This window comes from Xyrauchen texanus, chromosome 8 (assembly GCF_025860055.1).
Source record: "Xyrauchen texanus isolate HMW12.3.18 chromosome 8, RBS_HiC_50CHRs, whole genome shotgun sequence".
Classification (NCBI taxonomy): Eukaryota; Metazoa; Chordata; class Actinopteri; order Cypriniformes; family Catostomidae; genus Xyrauchen; species Xyrauchen texanus.
This window is the reverse complement of record NC_068283.1, coordinates 17,006,485-17,029,398: the sequence shown is the minus strand read 5'-3', so window position 1 is coordinate 17,029,398 and position 22,914 is coordinate 17,006,485. Positions and strand designations below refer to the sequence as shown.

The 22,914-nt window shown below is 37.0% G+C and overlaps 1 long non-coding RNA gene across 1 annotated transcript in view; it reads right to left on the bottom strand.

Moving 5' to 3' along the window:
- LOC127647944 (uncharacterized) overlaps positions 1 to 22,914 on the bottom strand; it is a 116,666-nt gene that overhangs the window by 46,808 nt on the left and 46,944 nt on the right. Inside the window, exon 3 of the long non-coding RNA XR_007971118.1 lies at positions 3,919 to 3,991. This is a non-coding gene — a long non-coding RNA (uncharacterized LOC127647944). The remainder of the gene's footprint in view (positions 1 to 3,918; positions 3,992 to 22,914) is intronic.

Genomic DNA, 22,914 nt, shown 5'->3' with positions numbered 1-22,914 from the left:
ATTGTTAATGGGCTGAATCAAGTGTAATTTAATTCTGAGGTTCTTCTATTGCACCATCTGCATCCAAATATATATACACCATTCCCTGTCAAACACCAGCAATATAAACAAACATAGCACATTCATAAGATGTTGGTAATCTAAATGGGCTGTATGTATTGAATTAGAAGAATAGAAATGACTGTAGACTTAGTGCATTCACTGCATTCTTGTTGAATGTCAGGCATATTTTTATGACAGTGACATGCTCCTTTAATACACATGGGAAATGTGGTTCTCGTCAGTATTTGGATGTGTACAGCTCTGTTAAATTATAGAGAATGCAAGTATTATTAATCATACTGATCAAGTGACACACACATCATGTCTAGTATTAACAGTGATTGTATCGTTTATTGTGCTTAGAATTAGAGCTCTCACGAAAATTGGATAAGACATGGTGCACTGTGGCTATGCGTAGCACTATGCTTAATAATCTCTGTGCGGAATGAAAAGTCTCTAAAAAGTCATAGTAATTTGACTAATCAATTAATTTTAAATATTTGAGGACATTTACACAAAAACTGAAATTGCTGATTCATGGTTAAAATAAGTAATAACATAAAATAACATACAATGGTTATTATATCTGGTAAGGTTTTCAGCACATGTGCTCAGTACAGTACTAACAGTACTTGCAGATTTCAAATGCGTTTGTTGACCCAGATGTCCAGTGATAATATGCAGTTCCTACTGACTGTTTTGTGTTCTTCATGAACTACAACACTGTGGGTTTCTAACAGATTTTTACACAGTTATTCTACTTCATATGTGGGTAGTAACATGCAATCATCATTGAGAGACTGTTGAATGGGACATTTACGACATCGGAACTTTACAGCTGCACGTTGTCACTCGAGTCCAGCAAGGCAGCAGCAGCAAGTGCTCCAAACAAACACTTTCTTCACTCTACACAGTGAAAAATAATAGTTTCTTCATGCAATGTCATCATTTTACACTAAAACAAGCAGATATTTTAAGATTAAAATTGTAGCTTAAAGCATGTTGCTGTAAGTTGTAGTGATAATGATAATGCAGGCTTGTCTGTGACATGGTGATACTCATTTTCAGGGTGATAGATGAGCCAATAGGTCCCAGCAACAGATATTGTTGCATTGGTTTCTGTTCATAGTTCAAATACAGTGCCAGAATTAATAAATAATTAAATTAATAACCATCATTAACCCTGTGATGGACTGGCGACCTGTCCAGGGTGTCCCCCGCCTTTCGCCCAATGTTAGCTGGGATAGGCTCCAGCCCCCCGCGACCCTGTACACAGGATAAGCGGTTGACGATGGATGGATGGATGGACCATCATTAATTTTGATTGCCAGACAATAAGATGTCTATTTGAAATTAACCTGGGGGTCTATAAACAGGATTTCAGACAGACTAAACATGCCGAATAGCTTCCTCAGAAACCAGAGAGTAGATCTCAAATGCTTTGCAAGATAAGTAAAACTGACAGTCAGACCAAGCTGTATGACTTAACAATGCTGCATCTCTGAGGATTTTCTCCCATCAGACACTCTAGTCTTTTGGGCTCTAGAGTTATCTGCAAAGGCTCGCTCGCTTTCAATAGCAAAGCTGACGACAGCAGAGTTTAAAATCAGTAAAATTCTCCTTCATCATGTGATTTGCCAGAATTTTACCTTGGCCTATCTCTACAAGTAGCATATATGTAAAAAGACAGAATAACATCCATAACAAGTCTGGGATTCTGAACTTTTGATGTAGTATTTCTTTACATTTTACCAAAAAATCTTTCTCTAAGCACACTGGTGTGTACAGCTAAGTATATACAGTGAGCTCAATAAATATTTAGACACTTAAGGCACATTTTAAAATATAAAAATCATTGCATAGATAAAATATCAACTCAAATTACAACTGAAAACAAAAGACAAAATACATTTTCAAAGAAAAAAGTTCACATTTCTGAGCCATTTTTGCAATTACTTGTTTTGCAATTAAACTGAATGGTCTCAAATGTTATTATTTTTCATTTAATTATTTATTATTTTTTTCTAATATATGAGTAATTTCCCATGAAGTTCACACAGGTGTCCTAGCAGTGTAACTACAGGTGTAACTAATCACAGTAACTATGAGCATGTTTCACTAATGTTTTACAAGTAGAATGTGTAAAAAATACTTCTGTCTTCATTTTGAACAGTCTGTCTTGAAAATAGAAAATCTATTGTGTTATCATTTAAAACCTAACAAACTTTTTTCTTTTACACAAATGCTTAGTTTGATATTTTGTTATTTAATGCAATGATATTCACGTATTTTTAATGATAGCTTAAATGTTGGAATACTTTTTGGAACCACTGTATATATGTGAAAATGTTGTTATCTACATCTTCGTATCTTTCTTATATTACTACACATTACACATTTAAAGGTAAAGTGTCATTTTTGTTGAAGTTAAACTACGTTCTAATTTCCCAGCATATCCCAGTAGGTTGATTTCCCCCCAAAAAGTGTAAAACTTTGGCTCCATGGCACTGTCAGTTTGTTTGAGCATCCAGACCAGTCTGACACAGCAACATTGGCTCAACAAACATTTCACCTTAAAGCATTTACATTGTTTTTTATTCATTTGCATGTTCCATTTAGTTTCTGAATGAGCACATTAATTCAACTGTACCTTGAATAATAATTAAATGCTGCATCTTAAGAGTATAGTATTAGTTCACTTATTTTCCCCTGTGAAGACAAGCCAACTAAAGCAGCATTTAATATCTTTGGCATTGCCAAACTAACAGTGTGAGTTGCAATGTGAACTAGAATGAATGCACCAAGACTCAATGGACAGATTCAGGAAAGCAGTCAACACACGTGGAGGCTGCTGTCAGTGAATTTCCTTGGAGGCAAAACGGTGGTTGTGCATGGTGTCTAAAAGAATATCAATAAGAACTAAGCAAATTAATCTGCCTGGGCCATTCACTATGATCAAATATTAAAGCCCTTTCATATTTGCTAATTAATGTGATTTATATGGACACATCAAAGGATTGGCTGGTTCTTACTCAGATTAAGTTGTCATAATGTTTTTTGTAGATGTCCACATCATGGATCTCTAGAAAAGGACAGAGGCTGTCAGCTATATATCCACACTGTGATGATAATTAAAGTGTGACTGACAAAGATTATTAAAACATGAATGAAAATAGATCTGAGAGTTTTGTCTTTCATCGTCCTCTTTATGGCTTTGGAGGCCTACACCCTCAGTTGTTTAACTTAAGAGATACAGCACTGAAAGCATTGACCAGTTCAGTATGGCTGTTATTTTTGGGAACATCCTGAATTCACATTATGCCCAGGTATGTGTCATTCATTTACTTACTTAAAGGATGATCTGTCAAAATATTACCCAATCTAAGAGACAGCATGTTAAAAGTCCTCATTGTCAACAACATCAATTACTCTTTAATTGAATCACTAAATAATACATAAAGATAACATAATGATACACTAAGTTGATAAGTCTGGTTCTGCTATACTATTGAACTATTGGTGTGCAAATAGCCAGAGGATGAAGTCACTTTTTATAAAAATAAAATAAGAAATAATTATTATTGCCTGCACTCTTTTGCCACTGAATGTTTGTTAAAATGATTTATTGAACTAAAATCTTCTGTTATCGTATTATTACATCACTCCACTTGGATTGTGGGTTTACATCTATTCAGTTTAGGAAGGTCTGACAGCTTCTAAAGATATCAGAGTGATATCTGAATGTGAGGCATCTTAGCCCACAGTGCTGATTTTTAAAAGGGGCAGATGCAGTCAAAGAGAATGATACTGGGGCTTTAGAGCGGTCTTTCACCAAGCCACTATTCAGGTCATGGAGCAATTCCAAAAAGGACTTACCCTGGCTGTTCCGGTTAAACTCTCAAGTGATCACATGCATGTCTGAGATCCACCATCAGTAGTTGGACTTTCCCTGTAGTAAAAAGGAGAAAACTATTTAGAGATAAAAAATTTTACACACAATAAATACAGGACTACCATATCTTTGCTTATTGGAATGTTGAAAGAGTAATAATTTGTGAGCAACCAAATATATTATAAATTTCAAAACAAATGCACAAAAGTGAGATGAATTCACTAATCTTTCTTATCTATGTGACAAAAAATGTGTATTAATAATAATAATAAAGCAGATGATTTTCCTCAAAAAATAAATTTCATCTAACATTACAGAGCAGCTCTAATGCTGATAAAATGCCTCATCGTGATGAGTGGTTTATCCATGGATGATTACTCTATTTATATCTTGCAATACTTCATGCCTTTAGAAATTAATATTCAATGCTCAAAAGATGCAATGATATGCTATGCAAATAAGATGACACCAATGAGTTAACGATTATTAACACTCCATTAATTCAGTATGTCTTTTTCTGTGAGCTCCATGCACATCTACAGAGAGTTCTAATGAATATTCTGCAGCTATAGCTATGTAAAAATTCAGACAGAATAACATTTAGCTATAGAAATTGGGGGGTTAAGTCTACAAGAGTGAGACATTGTCAGCTGATTTGCCTGACAGTTCAGCTAAGCCTCATTCACTATGCTCCAGCTCACGGAAAAAATGTAGTATATGGCAAAATGCTGCAATTATACTGTAGATGGGTGGCTCTGTACACCCCTCCTGTCATGTTACACCTGCTGCATAATAAAAACATCTACTTTTTTCCATTGATTAGCTGAGAATACCATAATTTTTATAATCTTTAAACTTTTAAAGCTCGGTGAAAGATCAGAAACTATGACCATGTCATTTAAGACTACATTTTCCTGCACAACACTGGCTTCACCCAATGATTAGTGCAGAATAGCAGGCAGAAATTAATTTTTACTTTGCTGTCAGTCTAAATGACATAATGACAAAATGAAGATACACTGAAGTTGACCTTTCCTCTTGTATTAGAAAAACAAACTCAAAGTTACAGTTTGTCAGAGATGTAAGCCACTGTTTGAAAAGATACAACAGCTCTAGGATTCACTGATCTAGTAAGATTTAATAATTTAAAAAAATCGAAACATTATTATGACCATTTTGACCAGTAACACAGCGTTAACTAGCTGTAATGCAGTTCAAATGGAAAGGAGGCGAGAAATGGCTTGTCAATATAAATAATATTTTAATGATAAACTTAAACAAAAGACAAACACACATATCAGCGTCTCTACTTTCTTCGAAGGCTGAGGAAAGCACATCTCCCAACCCCCATCCTCACTACATTCTATAGAGGGACTATTGAGAGCATCCTGAGCAGCTGCATCACTGCCTGGTTTGGGACTTGCACCGTTTCGGACCGCAAAGCCCTGCAGAGGATAGTGAGGACAGCTGAGAAGATCATTGGGGTCTCTCTTCCCTCCATCAAAGACATTTACAAAAAACACTGTATCCGCAAAGCAACCAGCATTGTGGACGACCCCACACACCCCTCACACAAACTCTTTACCCTCCTCCCGTCTGGCAAGAGGTACCGAAGCATTCGGGCCCTCACGGCCAGACTGTGTAACAGCTTCTTCCCCAAGCCATCAGGCTTCTCAATACTCAGAGACTGGTTTGACACACACGTGTCCTGAGTTGCACTTTAATTACTGTCACTTTATAACTGTCTGCTACCTCAATAACTGCTATGTGCATAGAACATTATCTCATAGTATGTTATGTTTACATTTTTAGAAACTGTCATCTTTTTGCACTACTGAGTACTGGTCACGCTGCACTGTCTATTGTCCTGTTCATTGTCAGTAATTTGTTGTACTGTCCTGTACTTTTTGCACATGTTTGCACGTGCACTTTATATAGGTATATATAGGTAGTTTATATAGGTATTTTATTTCGTTGTGTAGTCTCATGTGGTCCTATGTTGGTCCTTTGTTGTTTTTATGCAGCACCATGGTCCTGGAGGAACGTTGTCTCGTTTTGCTGTGTACTGTACTAACTGTATATGGTTGAAACGACAATAAAAACCACTTGACTTGACTCGACTTGACTTGACATATATGACGGACATGTCCGTAAATGATCTCTCTCTCCGCACCATCCTCCGCAGTCGGCCTTTATCCCTCTCGGAGGCTTGATTAGCCTGATAAGGGACCGGGTATGTAGAATCACGACCCGGCCCTGCCCTCAGCCCTGCCACATTTCTCCCTTGTTCTCTCAGGCTGGGGAGCCCCCGGCATGACGTACACCCCCCCCCCCCTTCCCTATGGAGGGGCGTGCTTTTCACCCCGTCTGCCGGCAGGTCATCCCCGTCTACCTGGATGAGGGCAGGGACAAGGGGAGGGAAACAGAAATAATAAAACTTCCTATAACAGTGTAGTACCCCCCAAAAAACACTGTAAAATTTAAAGCGAGGGAAAAGTCCAACACGGAGCAGCAGTGAGAGAGCGAGAGAGGAGAGAGACGTGAAAAAAAACACTTACTCGCCAGTTCTCCGATACGCCGTAGCTTGTTCCTCGGCCACTCCTCCACCCTCTAACGGACGATAACCGCGCCTCTCTGGGCGGATCGGAGGCAGTCCTCAAGCCCCTGGCGGACGGGACGCCCCGCTGTGTTCTCGGGGAACAGAAGGGGTCTCCCCCGCCTCTGGCAGCGGTTCTCCTGCTCCAGGTGGTCGGCAGCGAGCCTCTCCCCACTTGCGGTCGGCGGTCTCAGACCCCACTGCGTTTCAGCAGCTGGTAGGGGACTCCTCTGCCCCTGGCAGCGGCCCTGACTGCTCCAAGTGGTTGGTTAGGATCCCCTTCTCCCCTCGCGGTGCGCTTCCAGGCGGCCGGGCTCCTCATCCCCCAGCAGATGGACGGTAGTGGCGAGAACTCTACTATGGCGTATCCCTCCTCCTTCCCGGGTTTCGGCACCAGTGTAACACAGTTCAAATGGAAAGGAGGAGGCGAGAACCAGCTTGTCAATATAAATCATATTTTAATGATAAAATTAAACAAAATACAAATACACACACATGACGGACATGTCCGTAAATGATCTCTCTCTCCAGCACCGTCATCCGCAGTCAGCCTTTATCCCTCTCGGAGGCTTGATGACCGGGTGTGTAGAATCACAACCCGGCCCCGCCCTCCGCCCTGCCGCACTAGCATTACAACTGCATTTGCACAGTGCTTATAATTAGCACTTCCTTAATAGGTGACTCATTGACTCAAATCTTCTTAGTGCACATATCTAGCAGTGCAATAGTATTGGCTCAATGTAAGAAATTGTTTTAACGTACTTATTGGATCTTAAGATTTAGCCTCAGCAGCTGACGTGCTTAGCAACCTGCTTAAGTGTTATTTAACACGTTCACTTTCTTGTCAATCATTTTGTTGAGATAACATTTACAAAGAAAAAAAGAATAAATATTAGCATTAGTTTTTGATTTTTGTAAGTGAATTATCAGCTTTTCATGGTAACATTGAGCCTGCTAGCATTCACACAGGTACTGTAGCTTACAAGGCTGCTCTGAAAAGAGATTTCAGAACTACAATAGTTCCAATAGTTGAACTTGCAAAACAAATTAGTTTCCCATAGATATCTCAAGCACTGCACATTTTAAACAAGCAGGGAATTGTTGTGTGGTTTAATTAGCTGGTAAGGGTTGTTTGTATTCCAGTGAAAGAGGTGATAGTCAAAGGGCTTCAGACAGCTGACATACAGCAAAAGCCTGTGAAACCCCAAAAGCAGCGGAACCCAAGAGAGGAGAGGCTCATGGATTTGGGTGCTATTCTTTTAGTTACCCATCATAATGACTCCATTTAGCAGTTCAATGACCCATTTAACAGCACAGAGCAGGCTTTGGAAGCACTGTGTCCTTGGCAGGGCAGATTTCGCAGCTGCCCTGGCGTATGCTACCTTTAACCCAACTTGTGGCTCCTGTCCACAATCCCCCCATTACCTAGTCACCAACATAGTCCCTTGTCGCAAACTTGCCGCAAATTTCCCACGCATTATTTTCACATGGAAACTAGCTTGTTATTTGCTGAAAAGCTCAAATCAACCTCCGGTTTGCTTCGTAGTTCTGATGGTGGGTACTTTGTAATTTTCATGAACTCTTCAATACACATGGAATAAAACATGTTTAATATTCTTGTAGCTCATCTGGTAGAGCAGGGGTTCTCAACCTTTTGCAAGCTGGGCCCCCCCAAAGCTGGTTCATTGCAGTTGGGGCCCCAGTGCCCCCCACCCCGCCCCGCCCCATGCTTTATTGTTGTTGTTATTATTATTATTATTATTATTATAATTAGCAGTAGCACCAAACTTCTAATGTGAGCTTGCAGGCATTATTATTATTATTATGAGTAGTAGTAGGCCTATCATCATTACTAGGCTATTGCTATATAATTATATGAGATTACATGCTTTATTGTTGTTATTATTATTATTATCATTATTATTATTATTTTTATCATCATCAGTAGGCCTATTATCATTACTAGGCTATTGCTATAATTGGGAATTGGCACCAGACCTCTGATATTAATTTATGATTTATTATTGTTATTATTACTAGGCCTAATAGTAGGCATCATCTGCATTTTTTACAGAAGCTTGCTGGTAGGTGATGTTAATGTGAGACCTGAGCCTGCTTTGCCTTGCAAAGATCCTCAGTTGTTGGCTCAATTGTGTGCACGATTGCGGTATTTCGTTTTGAGTGCAGTCATTTTTGAGAATCCTGACAATGTACTTGGAGATATTGATGCTGTTACAACAATGTATTGTTATTTATTTAGCATAGCGCATCTCACAGCAATACTCAATCGTGTTTTGAATGATTCAGTGTTGTGAACGAATCGGTTGAGTCAAAGATTCAATGACCCATTCACAAACATCTGTCTCATTCTTGATGAATCAGCCGTTTGAACGAATCATTTGAATGAACGACTCAAATGACTCGCTTAATGAAACCGCTTATGCTTATCACCGGCATTTGCGCTCACTATCGACAAACCAATCAAATTTGTTCAAAACTTGTTTTTTTTTAATTAGTCCAAACACATTAAAATTTTTATTCAGGAGTTATGTATATACAAAACTATAACTTTTTATGACAGTAGTTTAGTGATAAATTTTTTTTTTTTTCCAGTTTTTTTTCCCTTCCATCGTAGCCTACTCGCCCCCGGAAAGTGTCCACGCAGCACCTTGTGACACAACTGTGGTAGAGCATGGCTCTAGCAATGCTAAGGTCATGGATTTGATTACATGGAACACATAAGTTGCTTTAGATTAAAATGTCTGCTGAATTTAAAATGTTATGATTGATCTATTTCAGAAACAGAAGAACCTTATTGCACGTCAGGATATGTACAGCTGAGCCTTTATCCTTTATTGTCATCACAAACGTTTTCCTCATGTCCATAGATTTCACAAGACCCTGATCTACATGTAATGTAAGCATGACCCCATATGGTCCTGAGGAGCAAATCACTGGCATACTGACCATGAGCATGGTATGTGGGCGAAAATAGTCCCACCGTGGTCCACTTTGGTTTTGCTACAGCTGCTTCTCATAAAGAACATGGCCAATGCATGTATTCAGTGACTCATGTCTTTTGAAATGGAAAAATGGGATCGAGGACCCTCTCGTCAGATTTTAAAATCATCCTTCTCCATTAGGGCAGTAAGAATGTGTGATTTGTTGGCAACTGAAATTGAATCTGAAATTTATCTGATTCATCAATATTTAAAAATAGAAATGTTAATTAATGGCATGTAATCCAGTAGATGCAAACTGTCAACAACTTCTGTCCCATGAGAAAGAATTAAATGATTTATGAAGGTGAACGTTAATTTATGTGTTTATTTATTTTTTTACATGTATCACTTATGCAAACCCAAGTGGTCAATGCTGGTTGGTGCAGTTATTTATCTTCCTCCACTGACAGCCATTCAATGCAAGTAATGTTTTTTGACAAAATGAAATTATGTACATAACATATAAATCACAACAAATAAATGAATTAAATAAAGAAACATTTTAATAAAAATTCATTATATTACAGTAGATCTACAGTAGGTGCCCATTGCTTTCAGGGCTCTTTAGCATGAAATGGACTTTGATATAGAACAAAAATGCCAGCATTCGGGTCGCATACTTTTACAGTGCATGTGCCAGCCAAGCAACTTCCTTGAAAGGGAATGCTTAAGAATAGCTCTGTCAAGGAATTACCGACCCCCAATTGTGCAAATTTACAACTGTAGTAAAGCACTGAAACTCTTAAAGGGATTTTTCCTTAAGCATAGGCATTTCTAACAGACTTTTAGTTGATTTTAAAATAATCTCATAATCCAAGGCACCCTGGTTTTCTTGACCTTTGGAGTTATTCCTGCAGTCTGGGTCTAAAATTTTCAGTTACACTTTCTATGAAGCCTATATTTATAATAATACTCTCATAATACACCTAATAATATGTTATAAATTCACATAAATATTTATAACTAAATTTATAATACATGATAAGACTTCCCCCTACTCATAGCTATATTTAAGAGTCTAATGCATTATAATACAAGCAACATCCAGTTTTATGCAGCAGAAGCTAATGAAGTTAATTGTGTAAGTGATATTGTGCAAAAGCAGCATAGTGTAAACAGTCAAAAGGCTTTATGACAGGATCATATTAAAAATGGTCTTTAGTAAGTAAAGTTACAAAAGCAATATCTTATAAACAGCCATATCATAAAATTGTAACATACAATACAAGTCAAACTTATACAGTGGAAGTTATTTATAAAATAAGTCTGCAAATACGATTCACAAACGTTTAAGTTTTTTTTTAATAGAGTCCAGAATAGAATCAGTTTGATTTATTGATTTATTGATTTTATTATTATTCTTGGGTGTGTTTACACCCAAGATTGGTTACATGTGTGATCAACATACACATTTTTTTTTTTCCAGAGAGAGTTTCTGATATATTTTAACCTTGTATCTTTATGAATGTGTTTTTCATAATATCTCAAATTTGTAATTGAATGGGGGATATTTTGTATTTTGTGCTTATGTAATGTATATGCATTTCCAGCATGAGTAATGTCTTATAACCACTTAAAATATCTTATGTATGCATAATAAGAAAACATTGGTTTTGTAACTTTAATTAAAGCATAATATATATATATATATATATATATATATATATATATATATATATATATATATATATACACTCACCTAAAGGATTATTAGGAACACCATACTAATACTGTGTTTGACCCGCTTTCGCCTTCAGAACTGCCTTAATTCTACGTGGCATTGATTCAACAAGGTGCTCAAAGCATTCTTTAGAAATGTTGGCCCATATTGATAGGATAGCATCTTGCAGTTGATGGAGATTTGTGGGATGCACATCCAGGGCACGAATCTCCCGTTCCACCACATCCCAAAGATGCTCTATTGGGTTGAGATCTGGTGACTGTAGGGGCCATTTTAGTACAGTGAACTCATTGTCATGTTCAAGAAACCAATTTGAAATGATTCGAGCTTTGTGACATGGTGCATTATCCTGCTGGAAGTAGCCATCAGAGGATGGGTATATGGTGGCCATAAAGGGATGGACATGGTCAGAAACAATGCTCAGGTAAACGATGCCCAATTGGCACTAAGGGGCCTAACGTGTGCCAAGAAAACATCCCCCACACCATTACACCACCACCACCAGCAGCCTGCACAGTGGTAACAAGGCATGATGGATCTATGTTCTCATTCTGTTTACACCAAATTCTGACTGTCAAAAGAAATCGAGACTCATCAGACCAGGCAACATTTTTCCAGTCTTCAACTGTCCAATTTTGGTGAGCTCTTGCAAATTGTAGCCTCTTTTTCCTATTTGTAGTGGAGATGAGTGGTACCCGGTGGGGTCTTCTGTTGTTGTAGCCCATCCGCCTCAAGGTTGTGCGTGTTGTGGCTTCACAAATGCTTTGCTGCATACCTTGGTTGTAATGAGTGGTTATTTCAGGCAAAGTTGCTCTTCTATCAGCTTGAATCAGTCGGCCCATTCTCCTCTGACCTCTAGCATCAACAAGGCATTTTCGCCCAAAGGACTGCCGCATACTGGATGTTTTTCCCTTTTCACACCATTCTTTGTAAACCCTAGAAATGGTTGTGCATGAAAATCCCTGAGCAGATTGTGAAATACTCAGACCGGCCCGTCTGGCACCAACAACCATGCCACGCTCAAAATTGCTTAAATCAGCTTTCTTTCCCATTCTGACATTCAGTTTGGAGTTCAGGAGATTGTCTTGACCAGGACCACACCCCTAAATGCATTGAAGCAACTGCCATGTGATTGGTTGATTAGATAATTGCATTAATGAGAAATTGAACAGGTGTTCCTAATAATCCTTTATGTGAGTGTATATATATATATATTATAACTTCTGCAGATAAAATTGGATGTTGCTGGTGCTACTGTGCATTACACACTATACTACTTACCTCATAATTATACCTTAATGTATTATAATTGTGCTTACAATTATATATAATATGTTATAACACGTTATTTGTGTATTATGAGACATTACTAATGCATTATAATGACTTTACAATGCATTATAAATATGGGCTTCATAGAAAGTGTAACCAAATTTTCTATTCTATTAATCTTCACTGGTATAAACAGGCCCTTGTTCCTAGGATAAAACAACATGTGAGTAAAGCAGAATGAAGCACACTAGCAATGAAGGGGAGACAAATATGAATGATACATTTGTTTGGACTGAACTGACAAGGCCTTTTTATTGTCAGTCTGCTTGTTCCCAAAAGGAGCCAGGCAAACCCAAACAATGGAGAGGAAATATACTGTCAGTCGGCCTTTATTGACTTCACTTTTCATTCTTGATGTAGAGCCCTGCATGCGGTTAAATATACCGCATGTCTGACTTCATGTACAACATCAAAACATTAGAAAACAAGCCAAATACACTAATTTCCATACTTCCAGTTCAGCTGATTAAGCAAATAAATAATGATATCTTGTACTACCCAAAGACAAAAATAATGACTCATTTAATAATTTTAATACAGATCTATAGAGATCTTTGCGATGTTTTTGTTAGAAAAATAAATGTTGTTATAAACTTATACATTGTGCAAAGAAATTCAACCCTGTATAGAATAATACCTACAGTATACCAGGTAGGCATATGTCAAAGACGGCCAGAAAACACATTAGCTTAATAAGGGTGTGCAGAGAATGCCCCAACTTTGAATCCTTGACAATGACAACCATAAGCAGCGAGAATCAGAATCAGAGAAGGGTTGAGACTTTGAAGATGCACATTATGTGCAAGTGTCAAGGGATGATGGGGGTGTCAGCACGAAGAGATGCCTTAGGCGAGGACTGATGGTGCTGCCTCTAGTGGCTGCCTGTAATGCTGATTTTCAGGTTATTTTAAAATGGAAAAGTCACACGGCTCATCTCTTGAGCATTTCTGAGAATCCCTTTAATGATCTGTAGTTGTACGTACAGATTTGTGTGTGTGTGTGTGTGTGTGTGTGTGTGTGTGTGTGTGTGTGTGTGTGTGTGGTCCCTTTCACATACAGTATGGCTTTAGCCATCCTCCATATTGCAGGCCTGCAAGGAGAATGCCATAGTAAGAAGCAATTTTTAGATGACTGATTAAACATCCCAGGAAATATTTTTACCACGTAATAAATGTGATGTTAATTGGAAAAGAAAAAGAAGTTGTGATCCTGTGTTGTGTTGTCACTGAAAAATAATGTCATGATTTCCATGTCATGGCACTTTCTTATGTTATGGAATGGCAGCGGTAGGAGAAAAGAGAGGGGGGGAAGAAGAGGCCTCTGCAAACGTGATTTCACATCTGAGTGACTCTGACTCCGATAGGCCTGGAGGTAGAGAAGCGAAAGCTACACTGTTCGTTTACCTGTGGTGAGATGAGGAGAGAGCAAGCTTGAACTGTTGGACCTCCGAATAGCCAGAAAACACTCCGACCAAAAATAAAAGCATAACATCTACAATTTGCTACAGAACTGGATTTCTGAATTGATTTTAGCAGAGTGTTGGCACAAAACCAAGCCAAGTTCAGTTAGGGCAACATCTATATGGACATTTTCACATTCCAGAATTTCCCACAAAACAAGACTCTAAGAGTGATCTGTTGGTTAATCCAGTTATACTAAGTCTATGTTATATTTAAGATCAATAATTTTCCCAGAAAATAAGATTTGTTCAAAAAAGGAAATTTAATGAATAGTTGTTTTAGTTTTCTGAGTTAAATTGTAGTGACTAAAACCTCCTTACCCATATTAAAATCCTTGTAACATATGGACTGACAAAAGTGTTCAATTTAATGTGTATTATTAAAAGTTACTGGAATAAAAAATATTTCCACTAAGTGATAAAAGCTGTGTCCAAAATTACATACTATTAAACTCTTGCACTCTACTCTATGCATTCAATTATGTAGTTTATGAATTTTCAAAATGGAGTATCGTCTCAAATGGTATGTGCAGGGGTGTAAAGCAAAAAATTACAAATACTCACTAATTTACTACTTTTCCCAAGAATTGTACTTTAAGTAGTTAAAAAATTTTATGCTTTTACTTGAGTATATTTTAAGTGCCGTAACTGTACTTTTACTGCGTTCACTACTTCCCTCTCCTGATTACATTTTTATCTATCAACATGATTGGCTAGGGAGAGTCAAATCACACGTAAAAATCTTGAACAGCAGCTGCAGATCTGGCGCCAACTGTGGAGAATGCCTTAAGCACAGTTTACAGCTGAACATTACCGGCCACACCTGAAAGGGATTTTCACAGTGAAAAAGGCTAATTGCTTGATCATGTAATGTGAGTTTAACTTGCTCAAGCCAGATATCAGCATTAAACATAGCCTGTAATTTAGCTATCTATCACTGAGATTATTGGGCTGCTGTGAGAGATTAATGCAATGTTATCAATAGGGCTGGGCAATAACATGATCTAGATGTTTATCTGAAAAAAGAGAGATGCCCTCGATCAAATTTTGAGGAGTTTTCTATATTTAGCCTATGTTCTACATCTAGAATAGGGGTGTTCATTACATCAATCATGATAGCAAGAGCACCACTGGTTGGTTGATTTACAAGAAATATAAAAGATTGACTTTTTATTTCCTGATGATCTGATAGCTGCGTGATTGTTTGATTGACAGTCGGTTAATGTTTGAGCACTAATGCGGTTATGTGCCTGAACGATCAATTACACTTTATAATTTTGCCAATGCCCGTCTTAGTGAGGATTTGATGTAAACGCAGTCATTTTTGTCTGAAGTGAAATTAGTGAAGTCTAATGCATTAGAATGAGAACACAACTATTTCTGGGATTAAAAGATACAAGAACTAAATCAATGTTGAACATTGTATCACAAAAGGAGGACAATGCGACCCACCCATAAAGAAATAATTCACACAAAAATGAAAATTCTCTTATCGTTTACTCACTCTCATGCCATCTGTCTATGACTTTTTTCTTCAGAACACAAATTAAAATTTTTAGAAGAAAAGTTCAGCTCTGTAGGTCCATTCAATGTAAGTGAATGGGTGCCAAACATTTTAAGCTCCAGAAAGCACATAAATGCAGCATAAAATTAATATATACAACTCCAGTGGTTTAATCCATGACTTCAGAATTGAGAGGTGTGGGTGAGAAACAGATCAATATTTAAGTAAGTTTTTGCTAGAAATTCTTCTCTCTGCCCAGTAGATGGCGATATGCATGAAGAATGTGAATCGAATGGAGATTGATTGAGCAGGGAGGAGAATTAATAATAAAAAAGGATTTAAATATTGATCTGTTTCTCACCACATCTATCATATCGCTTCTGAAGACATGGATTAAACCACTGGAGGCAGATGAATTAGACTAGTTTTATGCCGATGTATCTTGTTTTTGGAGCTTCAATATTTTAGCACAGATTCACTTTCATTGTATGGACCAAAAGAGATGAGATATTCTTCTAAAAATCTTAATTTGTGTTCTGCTGAAGAAAGAAAGTCATACACATCCAGGATGGCATTGAGTAAATGATGAGAGAATTTTCATTTTTGGGTGACATATTCCGTTTTAAGAGTGATGTAGCCCCTGTACCAAACAGCTTTTCCCATGCCTACTCTACCTCCTCTATTGTGCAGGACATGATGTGCCAAGTGATCCTGCTTATTTAGCATTTTTTTGCATTTTTTGCATTCCTTACGTTGTTTTGAAAAAAATTATGCACAACAATAACACTCTGTCGGCATTAAGGGAAATTTAGACCCTACACATAAACTGATTTTAATGTAATTGTTTAATACATTACGATTTAAAATGTTGATCAGTGTATTGAAAATAACTTTTTAATCTTTTTGTTTCTGTTATCATCTCTCCCTTTTATTTTTTGGAATTAGATTCATGTAGTGTTTATCAGTAGGCATACAGTGTTCATTATAATGGGGCTTAGGTTTTTCAACTTGGTTCTCAATACTCACTAGTCATGAGTACTTTTAAATTAGCTACTCTTTTACTCTTACTTGAGTAGTTTTTAGGACAGCTACTTTTACTCTACTCACACAATGTTTTGTGAAGTAACAGTACTTCTATTTGACATTGATTTTTCAGTGCTCTTTCCACCCCTGGGTATTCGTCCTTTTCCAGCTGAGAGCATTTTGACATTTAAAATGCACATCCAATGTGTTTCCGCTTGCTTTTGAGCATTAGCCAATCTCAGTCCAACACTTATTTCTCATACAATGCACATATTCACACCATGGGTGCCTGCAGGATTTTTGAGGGTATGCTCCCCTGGTGATTTTTTTTTATATATTTTTTGCTAAAACAACACCAAACCATTACATTTTGGTGACTTTGAGATCTTTTTTTTCTTTCTCGGGTGTGTGTAGCATTCATGGAACTATTGGCTAAAGCATTTCTAAAAGACTTTAATCGGTCAGAACAAACAATTTCATGCAATAAAATGTCAAGACGCAGCGTAACGAATACAGTAGATTGCAGGTGTCTCAAGACTCAAGTTTAAGTTATTTTTAACTTGACATGGCATCTAAAAATGCTGTGCTCCTGTAAGAGCTGCTATAATCACAGTGAAATGTGACACAGTTTCCAAAAGAAGACCATCTAGCTAATGTTGATATGTAAACGACTGAAAAACAGCGCGAGCGGACAAAAAACACATTCGGCAAGAATAGCCCCTTATTCATGTGGCACTGCACTTACTGAAGTTTCTCAAAGTTACCTCTCAAAAAGACTTTTGTTTCAGTTGATTGTAGGTAAAATTCTACTGTTTCCAGTGTTGTTTGTTCTCTGTGTTCATAAATATCCTGATACTGTTTTACTGTAAAAGAAACCGCACCAAAAGATTCCGTGAGAAAGAGGCCCGAATGAACTGGACTCAATCACAAATCGATTCAGACCGTTTTGCAAGCCCATTTGGCCAGTTCACTCAAAAGAATGATTCATTCAAGATGGGACACATATCATTGTTGTTGAAATATTCTAAGAGAGAATGTTTCTCAGGTCAGTAGGAGCACTTATGGTACGCACGGTAGTACAGCTGAAGGCGCCACTGATTTACACAGCAATTGATGACAGTAAAGCATACAACTCAGTCTTTAAAGAACTTTTAGCAGGTGCCACATTCACTAATTACAATGATTTTGTTAGACCAGCATTGCGGCCAGGTAACCCCGCCCATTCCGCAACACTGGGCAAGCTGCGACAATTGAGTTCATGAAGTTTCCAACATTCAACACTCACAATTTTTTTTTGTTAGGAAGTACATCATCTGGTACTCGTATTGCTCTTATTTTTAGTGTGAACATACTTGTACTTTGCCATTTTGTAGTGTGTGATTTGGGAAGTACCTAAAGTTTGTGGTTGTCAGGTAAATTGGCGGATTAATGCAGAATATGCGGTCGCATGTAGAAAGTGTGTTTATTGTGTGACAAAATTTACACGCAAGACACTGTGTGAGGAACAAGGTGAAAAGTGTGTATGATTATCTGTCATTTTTCTCATTATTTGTATAAAAGTGAATAAATGTCATTGTTGTTGTAGCACCTCGAGTGTTCATTTCAACAGGAAGCTCCTGCGATACGTACTACAAGCCACAGTAAACAACATGAAAATTGTAACATGATTCTATGAAACTTGGTTGGTATTACAGCAGACAAACATCCACTCTATAGTGATAAAGAAACATTAAGATTGTTTCAATGTGTTTTGGCTCAGAGTCATAATCATCCATCTGATTGAGTTTAAGAATAACTTTTGAAAATTAATCCTGACTACATGCAGTAGTGGTCATATGTCCTAATAAGATGGAGGAGCAATGTTTCCCCACTGCCTAATCTCCCTCAAAATGCCAATGATGTTTGACATCATGCTCTGGATATTCTAATTGGCCTCTAAGGGCTGGACGCAGCATCAGCGTAATTGTGATGTATCATGCACGATATACAGCCATAGTATATCCAATGGAAATGGATTTCCTCTCTTGTTATTTGTAGTTCATCAGACACAAAATATGGAGGCAGATCTATTTTGGCTGGGTATTACTCACAACAGATGTACTCATTTCATTATTTATAATGGTCTTATGGGGGCCTATTTCTAGGTTGACTCTCCAGGTTTTCGAAAATTCACAATGCTAATTGATTTATCATGGTCTATGAAGGATACATACTGTATAGCATTTGATCCATTTCAGGCATTTGGATCTATTGCAGAAAATATTGAAATATATTAATATGTATTCAATATAGATACAATGAAACAAAGAAAAATATACTTGCTCTGGCACTTTTCTTAAATACAATACAATATAATTTCAAAGAGAGAAAGGAAAGTCGGAAGTATATTTCTGCTGTATGAGACAAAACAGCTTGGGGGTACATGAGAATAAATAAAAATAATGATTGTATCAACACCTGCAGTACTGCTTCTATAAATCAGCTCAGATTATTACATTTTGTAACCCAAAGCAATTTTCAAATATATATGTATATTTCTTTATTGTCTCTTCAACCATTTTAAGATTTTAAGATGGCATTTATCTGTTTTTAATCTTAAGCAAAGATTTCACTTCTGTTTTTCTATTAAAAAAGCCAGGACTGTCAACTGCCTTTACGTCCTATTGTCCACATTAATTATCATGAAAACAAAATGGCATTTAAATACTTTTTAAACATCCATTTTGTCTTAAAAATAATTGTTTATAACTAACCAAAGGCTTGGTTAGTTATAATATTCCATTAAAATAAGTCCATTATGTAACACCTCCACCTGTCAGTATTACAAATGTCAAACTCAATGCTGCACCACTTAAAAGATGTACACTTAACTTCTGCCCTGCAAAATCACATTAAAGTTTTGCAATGAAACCTTAAAGCCGAGGAACCGTATTCTTTTGTTACAGCCACTTTAATGGAGTGCAAGACTGGCAGAGAACATGACTGTGTAAAGAAAGAGCAAATGCTGCGTTGTGGACTGAACAGAAAGCCATTATTGTGGCTTGCCTTGTCTTGGGGTTTTGTGGTGCACCTTGCTTGAGGGAAATCATTCATTTATCAACTGCTTTCTGCTTCTTTTGGGGGAAGACTTCGAATGGTAGTATTCTCCAATGGATGGCTCCTAATACAGCTATCCAACAATGAGATTAATGTACAACCACCATTTTCCAGCTCTCAAGGATTATACAACAACGGAGCTCCTATAGAGCTAACAAAAGCACTGTAATGACTTTTGTGCCTAATCTATGAAAGATATCTTGAGTGACACAGACAGTAATTAGTTATTATACTGAGTAAGTAGGGTGGAAAAATGCATGCCCGTGAAACATTTTCTTGCTTTCTGCTATGGCTGTGAGCACCATCTTTTCAGAGCATATAGAGCTAGCTATGAAATGTATTGAGCTCATGATAAATACGTAATCTAGGATTGTTTTCTGGAGCATGACAAAGTGAGCCTGCCTGCTTATAGCTAATATATAAAGAGATTCTTTCAGGAATGGGGGACTATATCACTCAGCACAACCACAGGACTGAACTCTGAATGTTAATGCAGCCTAAGGAACCTAGCTCTAAACACTATACAATACATTATTGTGATTTAAAGAGAGTGAAGATACAGCAGAAACATATAAATACTATAGATCATGAGGTTTTAGCAGGAGAATCGATTAACCTTTTAGCTCAAAGACATCAAAGGCCAGTTTTTCAAACACAAACACCCCATTTTTCCTTTCCACATTTAACTTATTCCAGTACTGAAACAATCATGCACTGCATTGGCTACGTTAAAAACAAAGACTCAAACAAATAGCGGCTTATAAGGTTAACAATTCTCTAATAAATGCACAGAATGCTATACTATCTATTTTTGGAACAAAACAGCTCTTGATGTTTGGCTAGCTATTAATTAAATATGGGCTTGTATCATATTTTCATATTTATCATGCTACGTGGAAGATTAATTTCCTCCGTTGTCTCCCGTAAGGTTTTGAAAGGAAGAAGTGCAGCACTCTGGAGTCTAATCAGGAAACCGAAAACAAAAATGGAACTAATTATCCCAAGTCCTTGAGGTCCCAGGTTTGCTCTGGGAGTTTGTATCTCACAGCTGAACAAAGCCAAGAACAAAGAACCGTACACTTCTGTAGTAGCTAACTAGTCATAGATGCTTTTTTCTACTTGATTGTCCACTTGAGCTACTGGCTGCTTCTAAATTTAGTTTCAATTTAGTTTAACCAGGACACGCCTCACCCCAACCCCCTCCAAAAACAAATTACAAAAAATAAATAAAAAATAACATCAACATCAGTCAATTACATAATTAAATAAATAATTAAATTAATTCAATATTCAAAATAAAATCATATTTAACTATGGCTAATATTAGTATTTTAGCTTAGTTTCAGGACATTTTACAGTGTACGTCTGTAATGTTTATTGTCAGTTATTGATCTATCAGGAAATGTATTTAGCTGTTCTGATTAATTATGGGGAAAATATTAAACTTGAGTAAATGTTGACCGTATATAATGCTTGAGAAAAACATGCATCAGTCAATATGTAACAGTTAGCATTATCTGAAGATGTCATTTTCTGGTGTCTTGACCAACGACTTAATACACTTGGAGAACTTCAGAAAAAACTATAATTAAAATGCTCACAGACAGCGCAGATTTACTGGATTTGTTACGATCCCCGGTTGTTTGCCCCGTGTTTCTCGTGTCGCCGTCATGCAATTCCCATGATTCCCGGCCCTCATCACTGCCATCCCCGTGTCATTGTTCTCACCTGATTGTCGTTTTGTCATTATCGTGTCTCTGTGTATTTAAACCCTGCTGTTCCTCCATTCCTCTGTCGATCGTTGTTTGTGGATGTTAGGAAGTAGAAGTCTTGCCTTGTTTCACCCAGTTTGTGTACCCTTGATGTTTTCATGTTTTGGTATCATTTCTCCCATCGTGGATGTTTCCTTTGTTCCAGTCTGTCTAGTTTTCACCTTGTTATATAAAACCCACATTTAGATCCGCACTCCTCATCTGCCTCCTCCTACTAACGTTACAGGATTTTTACCAACATGTCAATTTGCATTGGACTACCTTTACCTAGGGTTATTTTTTAAGCGATTTTATTGAAGATAAAAGATGCTGTAAACTTAACTGCCGTGGGAATACACAGTCTGTAAAAAGTCAGAGAAAAATACTGATATCACCGTTTCGGACGAGATTAAATTCAAAGAGAAGCTCTGATCATTTTTACATGGTAAAATTACATTCTAACTGCACAACTCAAAATAAAGGCTCTTATTTTTTTTACCAACATTTTGGCAATCAAATTTTGGTAAGGAAAATAAAAGAGCCTTTATTTTGAGTTGTGCAGTTGGAATTTCTTTTTAACTTGCACCTCTGAATCTAAGGTGTGCGTTTACTTGGTTGTTACTTTCAAAAATATTACATTGCCTCACATATGGTTCAAATAGGGTTTATGAAATCACAAGTCTCATTGATACAGGGTTGCGATTTTACTGATAGAGTCAGATAATTCATATTAGGAAGGGGACACATTTTTTTTTCTTATTGTTTTGGTATTTGATCTGTGCTGTTCAACACTTATCGTTCCTCTTTTAGCAGGTGTATAAAATAATTTTCTTAGGCTGACAGACAGCAGCAGAGGCAGGCACAGTGAAAGAGAAAGTTAGGCACAGCTAAAAAAAATCCCTGCTGATTCAGACTGTGGCAATGAACAATTCTCTCAATATTTGTCGCAAGTTTCTCATTGCAGAAAAAGTATGAAGCACAGCAATGATAATTTTCATAAAATATTAGGCTAAGCCTGATTATCAGGAAAAAAATGTTTCCCGACTGTAAATATGGAAGCGGGACATGGCTCGTGAAATCGTAACTGTCCTGGATTTATCGGGATGTCTGGTCACCCTGATTGTAGCATATCTTTTAGATGTCACAGAAATGTGAATGCATATTTTAAATGTAGTACATAAATAGTATTATTTTAGAAATATGTGCAGAAAGTACTGTAAGTACTGTATTAAAGGCATTACCTTAATTGATAGTTAGTATATGATCTGATTACAAATGTGTTAAATTAATTTCTGACTATTAATGGATTTAAGATAGCACTTTATTTTACAGCACTGTTCTACATTTACTTACTATATATAATTACAATAACTACAGTAATTACTAGGTACTAACCCTAAACCTAACCCCTAACCTTAGCCCATATTAAGTACATGTACTTTATTATTAATATTACTATACTGAAAATATATGTACTGTAAATTAAAGTGCAACCATATTTACTTTAAAAGATTACTTTTAAAGTAAATCCAGATT